Here is a 15,258-nt window from a genome sequence, read left to right as displayed (position 1 = left end):
TCAAATCGCATGACACCACCCCTTTAACAAATAGAATCACCATAGGAGAAAAATCCAAATGTTTAAGTCACCATTATGGTGATCCGTGTTTCAGTGGTCTCACATATACTACCTCGAGAGTTAATTTAACACTGATGTTTTTGCTGTGTAGCGAATCATCTTTCAAGAAAGATCATGTGACTTTTGCGTATACCAGGTGACCAGTAAATGCGGGAATACTGTTTCCATTGCAGTTGTACGAAAAATGTTCCGGATTGCCTGAAAAACTAAAAAATTTTTTTGCGATTTTTATATGGGAGTTTTTGTATTTCCATTGGGCACAATTTTAATTTGCTATTTCATTTTGCTCAGTTTGTAAGGGTAATGGAAATGCTGCTGTTTTAAATGAGCTTTATGTTGAATTCAGAAACTCTTGTTACTAGCGACACCGGTGGCCGTTCAGTGAACTGCAGCCATTGACTTATTGCTTGCAGACGTAACGCAGAAGAGACTGAACGTGATTCAAAGCCCTGATAGTCTCACTGTGAAAATCTTTTTCGTTCTTCACTAAAGCCCGGTTTCCACCAAAATCACCCCAAAGTTTCCATCGTAGTCTAAAGTACGGTGAAGATTAGTCCAGTGACGTAGGACTGTGCGCGACTTTCCAGTTCCTGCTAGATTTCATCCTCTGCATATAAACTTAATAAACCCTGAACCTCGTTGTCAATACATCTGCAGTATTTTTTAAACTCCTTTGTTGATGTAAATGGCAAACAACTCTTACTGCACACATCGCACATCCATCCAGCTCAGATATTACCGAATTCATCAACCGCTGAAATGTAGCGGGAGCGAAACTCGTGCGCTTGTAAGTATATAATCCTGACGATGTAGTAAAAGCACATACTTCTTGAGCATGAGAAGTTAGGGGCACTTGATAATATCCCTTAAGTAAGTCAATCTTCGTAAAAAAACAGACTTTTAGGTTGAAATAAAATGCTGCGTGAACCCGACCAATCAGCATGTTCAGCGGCCAAGTCCCACCCCCGAAAGTTCCTGGACTCCTGAAAAAGTACTACCTCGAAAGCAGGGCCCTTTTGAGAGGGAAATATTTACCTTGAACTTTATTTAGACCCTGATCAGTGTGGTCGAAACACACAGAATACCACCCCAAAGTCCCAAGTTCCTGGTGAAAGTGGTAATCTGTGTTTGGCTTGTTCAGTTGGGGACACCCAAATTTCAAACTAAATATCCAAATAAATGTAATTTAGTAGGTCTTAATTAACTGTATTAACTATAATACTGATCTGCCAAAATTGCCGCTATATGATAAAATTAAAATAAGCTGATAACATTACTGTATTCTCTAGAACACATTACAGTACAGCCGAATCTAATTTTGTTGCAATAACACTGTGAAGTGTCCTGTCTAACACTGTGAAGTGTCCTGTCTAACACTGTGAAGCTGCTTTGAAGCAATCGTCATTGTAAAAGCGCTATATAAATAAAGTTGACTTGACTTGAAAGTTCCTGCGGAAACGCGGCTTTAGAAGTAAAAGCAGTTTGAAATGCCTTTACAACAATATACTGTTAACAATAGGGGTGTAACGGTATATTGTTAAACGATATATCACGATATAAAAATATGATGCTATGTATCGTTGATGGAAACGATATGATGCGCGATATATAGTTGTTTTATCCAAGGTTAACTTGCTGTAGTTGGCCTATTTATAATGTATAATTCACCCAAACACAAATTAAATGTTGGCTACCACAAATGTAAACTCTGTCAACATTTGTGTTTGGAAGTTGACATGATGGCAAGTACATGAAGATATTCTTTATGAAACCAGAGATTTATGTCCCTCCATTTTTAAAGTCCATTCCTCTCAAACTTAAAAGATGCAAAGAATCTCATAAAGGCTTGTGAAAATAAGTAATCGAGTGTCTAATCCAAATCTTCTTTAGTCTTCTGAAGAGACACAATGGCTTTATGTGATGAATATACTTAACTCGTCACACATACTGTAGTAAACACGGACGTTCAAATGATTGCTTGACGCGCGAAAACAACATGAGGGAGTAAATGCAGAATTAAAATTATTGGATTAACTAAATGTTTACAGTTTGAGAGCGGTCATTCTGACGGGCTTTCTTGCGATTAGAGCTGTGGCGGATTGCATTGATCATCTGTAGTGCACGCGCTGCCGGAACGGCGCTCCTCAGTGAAAGCGCAAACAATATTTAAATCTCCAGATCACGTTTAGTTTTAGTGGTATGATTATTCACAGCATTTCAGATGGTTCATTCTTACATATTGCATTAACAGCGGGAGAGGCAGAAAATATTATTTGCTATTTTTTTGGACACACCCCTTTCAACTAATTGCCCAATTGCACAGCCTTAAGAGCGTGCATATCATGAATGCTGGGTCTCATTTGTTTTCTGACAATCTACTGAACCTACTGGTAACTTGTTTGCCATGTAGCAATAAAAAATATACTAAAAACCTTGATTATTCTGGTTAGTCACATTGTACTGCTATTATTTTGAACAAGACTGTATAATAATAAAATACAAATAAATAAAAAGTCTTTATTTTGGCTTAAAATATCGGGATACATATCGTATCGTGAGTTCAGTATCGAGATGCATATCGAATCATGACACGAGTGTATCGTTACACCCCTAGTTAACAAACACCCCAACACCGTCCACAAGAGCGACTTTAGTTGAATATGTAAATATGTGCTGCTCTTTATCATAACTGTGATTTTAATGAGCTCATCTGTCGGTGAATCTCAAACATATGACTATAATCAGATGCTTTCTGAACGGCTGTTTTCTCACTTCTGTCATTACTGTTGTGTTTATTGTGTTACTGAGAGCGACGTTTAGATGAATATGTAAATATGTGCTGCTTTTTCCTCTCAATAAAACAAACACAACAATGTCATCAGTAAGAAAGCAGCCGTTCAGAAAGCATCTGATCATAGTGATAGGACATGTTTGAGGTTCAGCGGCATCATGTCGACAGATGGGGTTATGGTATTTTGATTATAAAGTATATTTCAGACAATATAGCTCTGGCTGTGTGAGAGTATAGTTTAAATCAATCGCTTTTCTTTGCATGATACATTGACATAACGGCTCTTTCATTTTTATTCTGAACATTGAATAAACATTTGCTTGTTTCATGTGTCAATGGGCCTCATTCATGAAACTTTCGAAAATATATGAGCAAATTCTGAGTAATTTGCTCGTAAAATGGACCTTTACGAAAACTCTCCTCCAGATTCACAAACATTTCGTATATCACGGGTTCATTAGTTAAACGTGTGTATGTTAGTGAATTCCAAACATGTGTAAAAAGGATGCGGGTGCATGCTTATTCATAATTTGCATAATCCCCGCCCATGAGTTACAACTGCAAATGACGTGACCAGGAACGCTGTGGACTCTTCTGGACTTCTTTCTCAGGTTTAGATCCAGGATTTTGCATAAATGTTGAAGGGACTAATTGGCCATATGACTAGCAATACATATTAAATTATCATGTGTCCACCAAAGCCAGCTAAACACCTGGTGCTCATCTGAAAACGGCCAGCTGGTGGCGCTTGAAAGTGCTTTTCAAGGGCAGTGTTTTTCCAGCTGAGATACTTTGGTAGCTATGATACAGAATATCCATGGCAGTAATGTGTTACTAGTATCTCATTTTGAAGAATATTACTGACTTTAGAAATGCAGTAAAAGCAGCATTAACTTCTCTATTATTGTAGTTCGGTTCGTGTACAAGTGGGATGATTGGTCGGTGTAGTTTTTGTCCCGCCCCTCCCCCACTGTGATTGGACGGCCTGGTAAAAAAGAACAGTGACGAGCGCTGCCTATTGCCCAACGTTAAACAGTACAAACAAAACAAAAAAGACGAGGTATAATCAACTCTTGAAATATTATTATGCTAGGCCTGCCCTACATAGTGCATGAAAATGTAATGTCATCATTTTGCCTAAATTAGATCACAGAGCGTCCAAATGTTTTACGCAGCATTTACTCGTGGTAGGGAGCAGGTGTAAATTTCTTTCGTACCAACTAACATTTTGAAAATACGAACATTTTCGTGAATCTGAAAATTTACGTCAGAGCGGCTTTACGAACGATTTACACACAAATCCAAGCTGTTTACCAAGCACATTACAAGCTGTTCATTGGAGGAAAAAAAGCAATTAATACTTACATTTTTACATATAGCCCCTTTAACAAACTTAATGTGCGCATATTTGTCAGTCATACATAAATGAAATGGGTCAGAGGTCTACGCTCGAAAGCTATTTGCATCCATTTGATTTTATTCAAATTATCATATTTTCAAAATGCATTTATTCACATTGTGTAGAAACAACGTAAATCTGTAAAAAAAAAAAAAAAAAAAAAAAAGTATGAACATGGTTAGCTGTGGAACAAACAATATTCAATTAGTTAAAGATTCAAGCCAGTTGATAAGTTTAGATTATCTTGTATTTAAAACACATTCAGGTTATCAGTACGGTGACAGAAATCTGTTTCATTTTTGTATGACTGACAAATGTGAATTTCATTAACCCTTAACTTGGCGTTTTTTTTTCATCATCATATATTTGGGTAAATAAATTCATAAATTAGGTATTATTCGAAAGCTTACGGACCATATTTATCCCGTGAAAACCGCTTTGAAGTCATACGGTGCGTTCCCATGGAAACGGTACTCTAAATTCTTCTAGGGCTCCTCCCCCTAGTGGGCAGTGTCATGTTTCATATTACAACATTTATTTTATCTACTTTATAATCCAAATCATTTCTAGTCTTGACAAAATGCACATCGTCGGAAAGGTCTGAGTCTCAAGATTCTGTATTTGGTGACTTTTTTTGTGATTGAAGTGATATTTGGATGGAAAGTTTGTAATTTGTTGCAGGAAAATGCCTCAATTGGAATGTCACCCGGTGGCTATTTTTTGTACAGCGCCTAAAAAATCTCTGAAACATTTCTGTTATATCAACTTTAAATTTGGAAAACAACTGGGTTAAACTTATGGTTTTTAGTAATATTAGAGTACCTTTTTCTAGTAAAATATATATTATTATATAAAATAAAAATATTTAATACAGTATTTTTCATTTACAGTGAATGTACATTTCCATAACTTTCATTAATTTCTTTCACTTCAGAAATAAGCTGAGTGTCTTCTTTAAAACAGGATCAAACTTGGGTCTATATTCCAAAGTATTCTTCAATTACAGCCATTTAAGTCTGGATAGTGCGTTTTCATGTCTATTCTCAAAAAGATTTGTTAAGACTGTGTAATCCAAACGAATGGAAATTTGATATGCAATTCATATTTTAAATGCATCCTTATAACAGAAACAAATCGAGCATTTGAACTATCTTTTGTATTTAAACACATTCAGTTAATCATAAATCTGACCTCTTTCGCATTAAGTTTATTAGTTGCATATCTCAAATCTTAAATCTGGGCTGAGACATTATTGAGTGTGTCTTTGTGCCATAGCAGGCGTTAGTGTGAGCTGTTGTAGTCTTTCTCCGCACATGTATCCGAGTGTTGGATTCGCTCCTCTAACCTGAACGACCTCACTGATCCTCACTGTGTTAACGGTTCCCTCACACTCGACCTCTGCTCACTTCACCGTACTCCTGCCCTCTCAGTATGTGTGTAATGACCACCGGTCAGGTCATGTGTTTACAGGTGTCCACACGTCAAGCTCTTGCTCATGTTTACCGTGTCCGTCTCGCTCTGGAGACGCTGTGTGTCGTTGTCAGAGTGAAATAAACCATGTTTATTGTTCAAAATATGGAATAAATTTGTGCACAGACGTTTATAAGTGCTTCTTGTGTCTGTTTGTTCTGGTGTCGATCAGTTTTACATGTAAAGAAATGCATTTGTCATGTGTTTAGAGGAGACACCTGTCACTAAAAAACTGTCCCCTTTTTGTGGGGGCAGATATTTGCTATGTCTGTCTTTATTTATTTGTTTGTTTGTTTAATCATTTATTCATTTTTGCGGACATTTGATAAAATTTTGTCAAATTGTTTATGTATTTATTTACGTTTATCAGTTTATTATTTTTAAAATTTATGAAATAATATACCGTAATTCCTCAAATAAAGACCGGGGCCTTTATTTACCTGAACTGCCGATGGGAACCGGCTTTTATTTGAAGCAGGCTTTTATTAGGGGCAGGCCTGTATTTCTAATTCCATCTGTTTGAAATATAACTTCTTTAAGTAAACCGCTTTCAATTTAAAGTGATCGTTCCAGTGGACAAATATCATTGATTTTTTTTTTAAAGAAACATTTGCAAAAATATCACCATACAACAACATAGTACGCATTTTTTGTAACTCCGCGCGGCTCCGCATCCGAAGATGAACGAGTTCTCGGCGAATCTAGCCGAGCATGACGTCTCATCACACCGGCCCCCAGTTTGGGGAGACCAGGGACGGTTGTAACAGGGGACGGTTGTAACGCTTTGAATTCCTCCAATCAGAGACGACCTAGAGTGATGACTCACTCTGCACATGCTCAGTTAGTTTCCCTCCATTTTGTTCAAAAAGGGAGCAACATTTGAAACTTTTTGACGGAGTTATACACAAAAGGCTGTTTTTGAGTTAAAAAATTTACTTTTCTTTCTGATGTACTTTTTTGGATGTTATAAGATCAAATGTCTATGAATTCAAACAAGTATTATTAGAATCACTGTGTTGTAAGCTAAAAATAGAAATGGCTAACAAGTGTCAAACTAGCAGTCAAGCTAGCTCGCATGAGATGAAAACATGGCTGGTGATACTGGGACGGTTGTAACGCCCCGTTACAACTGTCCCAGTATCACCAACCAAGTTACATTTATATTTTAAAAATGAATCAAGCTAAAAAAAAAAACAAAAAAAAAAACAACTGCATAGTTTCCCTTTAATTTGCAAATTAAAAGTGAAATGGACACTATTAATTGTAAATTAAATGTAATTAAAGGTAATTATTATTAAGGTAATATTAATTATTAAGTAGCCTTAATTATTAGGGTAATTAAGGTAATTATCTTTTTATATATAAAGATAGTTAGTGGAAACATGTGATTGCTTACAGCTTGCCAAATATCAGAAAGAGGAAGACAGACAGGGGAGTCCCATTGCCTGTGTTCGAAAGGGCTTCTGATAAATCAGTCAGGGAAAGTCAGTCAGGGGAGTGGCCAAATCATATGGCATTTGCCATGTGACCCTGCACCGATTCCACAAAGGAACCCAGAGGAGCCAGGGATCAAAGACCCTTCCTGGAGTTGGTTACTGGACTCCGAAAAGGGTTTTCACAGTAGAGCAGGAGCTCCTCTTAAGGGACCATGCAGGCAGCTGATTTAAACTTCGTTGAGGTGTTACACATTAAATACTTTTCTTGCATTATAATTTAAGTTTCCCCTCTTTTTTTTGTCATGTAGTATGAAAAATGTACTCATTACTTAAAAACATGAAATAAATAGTCACAATAACATTTTGAGTATAGAACTGATTCATTATTTTAGACATGTTACAACCATCCCTGTACACTGGGACGGTTGTAACATTGGAGAGACTGTATTAAAATCAATTTTGCAACCTGTACATATTTCATAAAAGCACTTAAATGCATTCTTTCAAAAGTTGACAGATTGAAGTTTATAATATAATAAATTGGTTATTCCAGTATAAACGTTTTTTGATATATTGCTAAAAATGGCAAAAAGTGTTACAACTGTCCCTGGTCTCCCCCTACAGTAGGTGCTTATATTTACTGAATGAGCCTACAAAAGCAGAAATAAGCCATTTTAAATAAAGATCCATGTTTAAGCAAATAAATAAATCACGACATTGAAGGTTAGTGATATTGGGAAATATTTAAGAGACCTGTGTATGTGTGTTTCTATCATAGACTGTAAACAATGTGATGAACTGACTCTGTGAATGTCTTGTAAACACTGCCCTCTGGTGGACATGAAGCTCATCTGCAGCGGTCGAGTCATGATTCTGTGTCAGAGAGGCTTCAAACGAGTCCCATAGGGCCGCAGGTTCGCCTTAGAAACATCATTATTCTTCTTAAACGAGGGAAGAATATTTTGGCTAGCAGAGCAGTCGTCGTACTGAGCTTCAGTTCTAGAGCAGAAATCACAGGTTTCATCAGTAGCCAAGTTCAAGTTCAAGTTCAAGAGTTTTATTTGTCACATACACAGTTATACAGAATACAACCGGCAGTGAAATGTAAACAGGTCCGCTCCATGGACAGCAAATAACAATTAACAAAAAAAGCACAATAAATTATAAGTTATAAATTATAAAGCCGTGTCCAGCTTTAAAACAAGCTGCACAGGAAATTTTGTCTTGTGGCAGATTGACCCACTCGACTTTTAAACGGAAGCAATTTTCTCCAGAGTTTGATGCATGATTATAAAAAAGCATAAAACACAAATACTGGGTAATGTAGTCAATGTTTAATTGTATTTAAATATTTGTCCTGATATATTTTTGAATGACATCACCAAAAGAAATTGCAAACTATAAGGATATCTGTCTGACTGACCGTCTGTCTGTTTGTCTCTCTCTCTGTCTGTCGTTCTGTCTGTCTCTCTTTGTCTATCTTTCTCTCTGTCTGTCTGACTGTCTCTCTGTCTGACTGACTGACTGACTGTCTGTCTGTCTGTCTGTCTGTCTGTCGTTCTGTCTGTCTCTCTTTGTCTATCTTTCTGTCTGTCTGACTGTCTCTCTGTCTGTCTGTCTCTCTATCTGTTTGACTGTGTCTGTCTGTCTGTCTGACTGTCTGTCTTTCTATCTATCTGTCTCTCTGTCTGACTGACTGTCTGTCTGTCTGTCTTTCTGTCTGTCTTTCTATCTATCTGTCTCTCTGTCTGACGGACTGTCTGTCTGTCTGTCTTTCTCTCTGTCTGACTCTGTCTGTCTGTCTGTATTTCTATCTGTCTCTCTGTCTGACTGTCTGTCTGTATTTCTATCTGTCTCTCTGTCTGTCTCAGTCTGACTGACTGGCTGTCTATCTTTCTGACTATTTCTGTTTCTGTCTTTCTGTCTGTCCCTGTCTGACTGACTGGCTGTCTATCTTTGTGACTATTTCTGTTTCAGTCTCTGTCTGTCTGTGTGTCTAAATGTATTTATTTCATTTTAAGCAAAAAAAAGTGGGTGGGTGTGTCCCCCAAACTTTTCACTGGTGTAGATGCAATTTACATTAAGTGTGAATAGTCTGTATTGTTTACTAAACATCTCGTTGGGGCCAGACAAAATTTACAAAAGTCACCAAATTATTTACAGCGGTTTTGTTGTATTTAAATATTTGTACTTATATATTTTTTAATGACATCACTGAAAGAAATGCTCTTGACTCTCACTTGTGCCACTTGTTTGATTTTCAGTCTCCTCAGAGCAATATAACATCTTTATGTCTTCTGATGAGACTGGGATAGCTAAAAGCGGTCTGACTAGGGTTTCAAATTGATCAAACAGGCCTCTCAACAAGACCAAGCCTTCAGCAGAGCAAGCCCCACCCTTAAACATAACCGAAACATAAACCTCTGCAGATTTAAATAAACATGATTTAGCAGATTTATAAGCCTTTTCAACTAGTGAGCACTCCTAAAAGATGATCTTTCACTATAAGTGCTCCTTTCAAAGACGTGTACAAACAAACACACTATAGAAACACATTTTAGGTTAGCCACTTATCCAGCGATTGTCATATGCTGAACTTCACTGTCCCTCAATCAATATGTGACATGTGCCCCGTATTTTCATGGACAGAACTGTTGATTTCTCCCTCACATCTAGGATTCGGAGGAGCTTTGCCACTTTACACAACCAAATGTAGCTACAGCCTCTTGCAAGATAAAAAGGTAAAACAAAGCCAATCAGATTAGTGATTTGGGTTCGGGAGGCGGGGCTCATAATAGAGATCCAGATCCATTAAGCGTCTGTGTACCAGGAATTGTGCATTTTTCACAGAACGCTGTTGTAAGAGATTTCCAATAAAGATAACCACAAGACACAATTGGACCACATTGGTTATATATGCACTAAAGGATTATTAGGAACACCTGTTCAATTTCTCATTAATGTGATTATCTAATCAACCAATGACATGGCAGTTGCTTCAAAGCATTTAGGGGTGTGGTCCTGGTCAAGACAATCTCCTGAACTCCAAACTGAATGTCAGAATGGGAAAGAAAGGTGATTTAAGCAATTTTGAGCGTGGCATGGTTGTTGGTGCCAGACGGGCCGGTCTGAGTATTTCACAATCTGCTCAGTTACTGGGATTTTCACACACAATCATTTCTAGGGTTTACAAAGAATGGTGTGAAAAGGGAAAAACATCCAGTATGCGGCAGTCCTGTGGGAGAAAATGCCTTGTTGATGCTCGAGGTCAGAGGAGAATGGGCCGACTGATTCAAGCTGATAGAAGAGCAACTTTGACTGAAATAACCACTCGTTACAACCGAGGTATGCAGCAAAGCATTTGTGAAGCCACAACACGCACAGCCTTGAGGCGGATGGGCTACAACAGCAGAAGACCCCACCGGGTACCACTCATCTCCACTACAAATAGGAAAAAGAGGCGACAATTTACACAGGCTCACCAAAATTGGACAGTTGAAGACTGCAAAAATGTTGCCTGGTCTGATGAGTCTTGATTTCTGTTGAGACATTCAGATGGTAGAGTCAGAATTTGGCGTAAACAGAATGAGAACATGGATCCATCATGCCTTGTTACCACTGTGCAGGTTGATGGTGGTGGTGTAATGGTGTGGGGGATGTTTTCTTGGCACACTTTAGGCCCCTTAGTGCCAATTGGGCATCATTTAAATGCCACGGCCAACCTGAGCATTGTTTCTGACCATGTCCATCCCTTTATGACCACCATGGCCCCATCCTCTGATGGCTACTTCCAGCAGGATAATGCACCATGTCACAAAGCTCGAATCATTTCAAATTGGTTTCTTGAACATGACAATAAGTTGACTGTACTAAAATGGCCGCCACAGTCACCAGATCTCAACCCAATAGAGCATCTTTGGGATGTGGTGGAACGGGAGCTTCGTGCCCTGGATGTGCATCCCACAAATCTCCATCAACTGCAAGATGCTCTCCTATCAATATGGGCCAACATTTCTAAAGAATGCTTTCAGCACCTTGTTGAATCAATGCCACGTAGAATTAAGGCAGTTCTGAAGACGAAAGGGTCAAACACAGTATAGGTGAGTGTATATATTAGGGGTGTGACGAGATGCGTATCTCACGAGAACGAGACATGAGATTTTTACATAGTATTTTTAAGAAATACACAATGATGAAATACATGACTAGAAATTACAAATTGTTTGCAGATGCATTTGAAATGTTTTAACTAATCAAACTTAAATTTCTACCTTTCTCAGTATGAATGATCATATACAGCAAAAGACAGTAGTACTGTATTATTTCCTGTATGATCAGCTCTTCAGACCTAAGAACTGCACATGAGCTTCATTTGACCTCCTAACTGAACTCTCTTCCCACAAATTAATCATAGATATTAAGTGCAAACAATAACCGTAATCAAAGTACTCAATATTCAAACTGCAACTATACCAATTTTTTTCTTCAAGCAAACAGATTCAGAGCATGATACAGTTACAACTATCAAAATCCATCAACAATATATTTATACAGCACATTTAAAACAACACAAGTTGACCAAAGTGCTTTACAGATTCTACAGTTCAGTAGCATTAATCAGACATCCATAGACACAAAGCATTCAAAACCACATATAGCTAAGGACAGTTGAAAGAAACGGAAAATAAATACGTCTTTAACATACACTTAAAACCAGCGATGGAGTCACAGGACTTGATGTAAACCGGGAAACCATTCCAAAGCCTCGGTGCCACCACCGAGAAGGCTCGATCTCCCTTAGTTTTCAGGTGGGATTTCCAAGCCTTTACCAGTAAGCTTTGTGATGATCTTAGTGGTCTGGAACTACAGTTGTAAGACACACTTGTAACAAAAGCTCAATGCGAGCGCTTCACTAACATGTAACACACTCATAACACTCTCTCGTCGCGTGATCAGTGCTGCGAACCGATCGTTCTAGATGAGCTGATGGAATTGAAGCGACTGTTATGATTGTCCACCTGAATTAAATTGTTTTTATTTCTATAAAAAGCAAAACTAGAGTGGAGGCGTAATATAAACTCAACCCTCACACTCATGACCAGGTCATGAGAACATGACGAGACAGCTTTTGGCCTCAACAAGAAATCTCGTCATTTTAGTCTCGAGATTTCATCACACCCTTAATAAATATATTTACATTTTTAATTTAAATTATTGCTAGGGATAAATCGGTGTCACTGGATATTGGTAGGGACACGACTCTAGTGTCCCTACTAAATTCTACGCCCCTGGTATGACCAGAAATGGCAAAGTATTTTAAGTTAAATGCACATGATCGCCAGTATCTCATGCAGTAAGCGCACTCGATCTCCACACGTGCACAATAATAGAGCACATATATCTAGGGTAACATTATTGTGAGTGGACTTGTGAAGTTGCTACTACTTTAAATGTTTCAAGTGATAAGGCATATTTAAGGGCGACGATTGATAGGAGAATGTCTGTTTTTCCTGCTGTTAACAAACTGTGCGTCACAGCCATAGACCGTAAAAAAATATGGACGACTCAACATCATCTGTTTCCGCATGCCAGATTTGAAGCTTTCAGGCGGCCTGCACGGCGCTGACATCTTGGGACCGAGTCTGCGCAGTAGAGAGCAGGAAGTAGAGCAGTAAGTACTGCTGCGATATCAAAAGCCCGCCCACACTCTCGCAGATGCAGAACAATGAATTATGTTGGTGTGAAATAAAAAGTTATGGAAATGAGGAAATTAAAGCTTAAGCTCCAATCTGCTCCCGAAAATCCCGAAAAAAGTATGTTAGTGCCTCAGTGACAACTTAGCTCAGAGAAGACGTCGATCTCAGCTGTCAATAATGACGTCAGACACCCCGTTTTATAGCATCAGATAACTAACTAAAACTAAACTTATTTTAAAACTGAACACTTGAAAAGAAATCATCGTGATGATAACTGCCTTCAATGACATAAACTAACTTTGGGGAAAAAATATTTGAAGTGTAATTTTATTGTTTAGTTTGCCTCGCGTCCATTAGAAATCACAGAGGGGCGGCTATACTGGGACCGGTCACCGGGGGGCGCTCGAGGCGCGAAAGCTTCAGTATCTGAGAGGGGTGCTGCAGGTTAGTTGACTATTAGGGGGCAGCCTTATATGGGATCTATCTACAGACAGGAGCCCTCACTTCGGCTGAACTGCTAGCCCTGTGCTCTCTGTGAGTGTGTCTTGCCTTGAGTTTGGGTCTAATGACTGTAAAGTTGCCCTCAAACCAATGTGCTATGAGCATAAGATCCTCTCTACTCCGTTCAGAGCACAGGTCATTACTCTCTCCACCTTTCCGCCCTCAGAGGACGTGGAGTTGTACTTTCTTTGCCCTTTAGTTCCAGTGAAAGGAACACTTAATGATTCAGCATACCAAGACATTTTGGACAATTTCATGCTTTCAACTTTGTGGGAACAGTTTGGGGACGGCCCCTTCCTGTCCCAACATGACTGCGCTCCAGAACACAAAGCGTCGGTCCATAAAGACATGGATGAGGAGTTTGGTGTGGAGGAACTTGACTGGCCTGCACAGAGTCCTGAGCTCAACCCCGATAGAACAGCTTTGGGATGAATTAGAGCGGAGACTGAGAGCCAGGCCTTCTCGTCCAACATCAGTGCCTGACCTCACAAATGAGCTTCTAGAAGAATGGGCAAAAATCCCCATAAACACACTCCTAAACCTTGAGAAAAAGCCTTCCCAGCCTTCCCTCTATATTAACCCCTACGAATTAAGAATGGGGCGTTCCAAAACTTGGCAATATAGTGTATATTGTAACGTGAGCAGTATTTCAAAATGTGGTGTAAAAAAATCACCTGTCATTCACACTTCACTGACAGCGCTGTTAATCAGATACTGTGATGATGGAGGAGGAAATACCACTTATTATCTGTCAAAAGGTTATGAAATAAGTGTTTTTTTTATTTGCCTATATTATGCAACAATAGCTGAACCATATAATTTCGTAATCTAAAGTTATCAGGTTTGTTTGGTATGATTGCTCATACAATAGCTGCAGGTTAAACTAATCGAAAAGGTAATACTTTTTTTTACACAATCCTAACTTTATATCGTGCAATTCTGGCTTTTTTCTGTACCCCGCCCCAAATGCAAATCTGAGTTAACATCTCACAATTCTGACTTTATTTTATTATGAGTTTATATTGTCAAACTTCTAACTTTTAATCCTCTGTATTCTAATGACTCTTTTATGAACAAAAGGGTTGGTCTAATCACAAAATGTAATGAGAAAATGTCTGAAAGGTGAGATATAAATTGCAAGAAAAAAGAGAAATGTTTTCTTTTCTTTTTTTTTAAGGAGTTGAAGTGACCACAACTAATCTTTTTTTTCTTTTTTATGGTGAAAACTGGTTTCTACACTCAAGGTCTGTATAAAACTTGTTTTCTTGAAATCTTGTTAATGGTTGCATCATGCTATCATGATTAATGAGTTAAGCATTTTCTGTTGATAAAGTTTATTTAATTCAAATAAATGATCCAATGATATAACCCCTAAAAGGTTCTAAATATGAACCCTTTAAGATTCCATATAGAACCTTCAAGCAAACTTCAGATGATGGTGTTCATTGAGCTCGGTCAGGAAATGACCTCAGTGACCTGCATGAACAGGTATTGATTTCTGGACATCAATCAGGGTGGAGGGCGTTAGTTAAGTGACAGTCAGAAAATAAAACGAGTAATATTATAGATTGCATGACATGTTTTCTTCCCATGCTGATGTGTTGGTCAGGTGATTCTGCTCAGGTGTTCATGCAAGGTGTGTGTGTGTGTGTGTGTGTGTGTGTGTGTGTGTGTGTGTGTGTGTGTGTGTGTGTGTGAGTGAGTGACGTCTAGTGTAATTGCTGATTCAAGGAAGTTTGTTTTAATTATGCATTTCCATAGTTCCTGTAACGTCTCGCTCCTGCATGTTTCATCAGCCTGTCACGTAATCATCCTCACGCTAGCAATGCGTGGCTATTCATCTTTTTGGGATATTAAGCTTTTCTTTTTAATCATATAACTCAAACAGGATTAGTTTTTACTCAG

The 15,258-nt window shown here is 38.3% G+C and overlaps 1 protein-coding gene across 2 annotated transcripts in view; it reads left to right on the top strand.

Moving 5' to 3' along the window:
• The window catches only part of LOC137078297 (AP-1 complex subunit sigma-2), a 101,174-nt gene that overhangs the window by 63,988 nt on the left and 21,928 nt on the right, over positions 1-15,258 (top strand). The window contains exon 1 of one of the 2 annotated variants that reach the window (XM_067445469.1): positions 10,947-14,841. The exons of the other annotated variant lie outside the window; for it this stretch is intronic. The gene's annotated coding sequence lies outside the window, so the exon portion shown is untranslated. Of the gene's footprint in view, positions 1-10,946; positions 14,842-15,258 lie in introns of those variants that run through there. 2 annotated transcript variants of the gene reach the window in all.

This window comes from Pseudorasbora parva, chromosome 6 (genome assembly GCF_024679245.1).
Source record: "Pseudorasbora parva isolate DD20220531a chromosome 6, ASM2467924v1, whole genome shotgun sequence".
NCBI lineage: Eukaryota > Metazoa > Chordata > Actinopteri > Cypriniformes > Gobionidae > Pseudorasbora > Pseudorasbora parva.
This window is presented reverse-complemented; position numbering and strand designations above follow the sequence as displayed.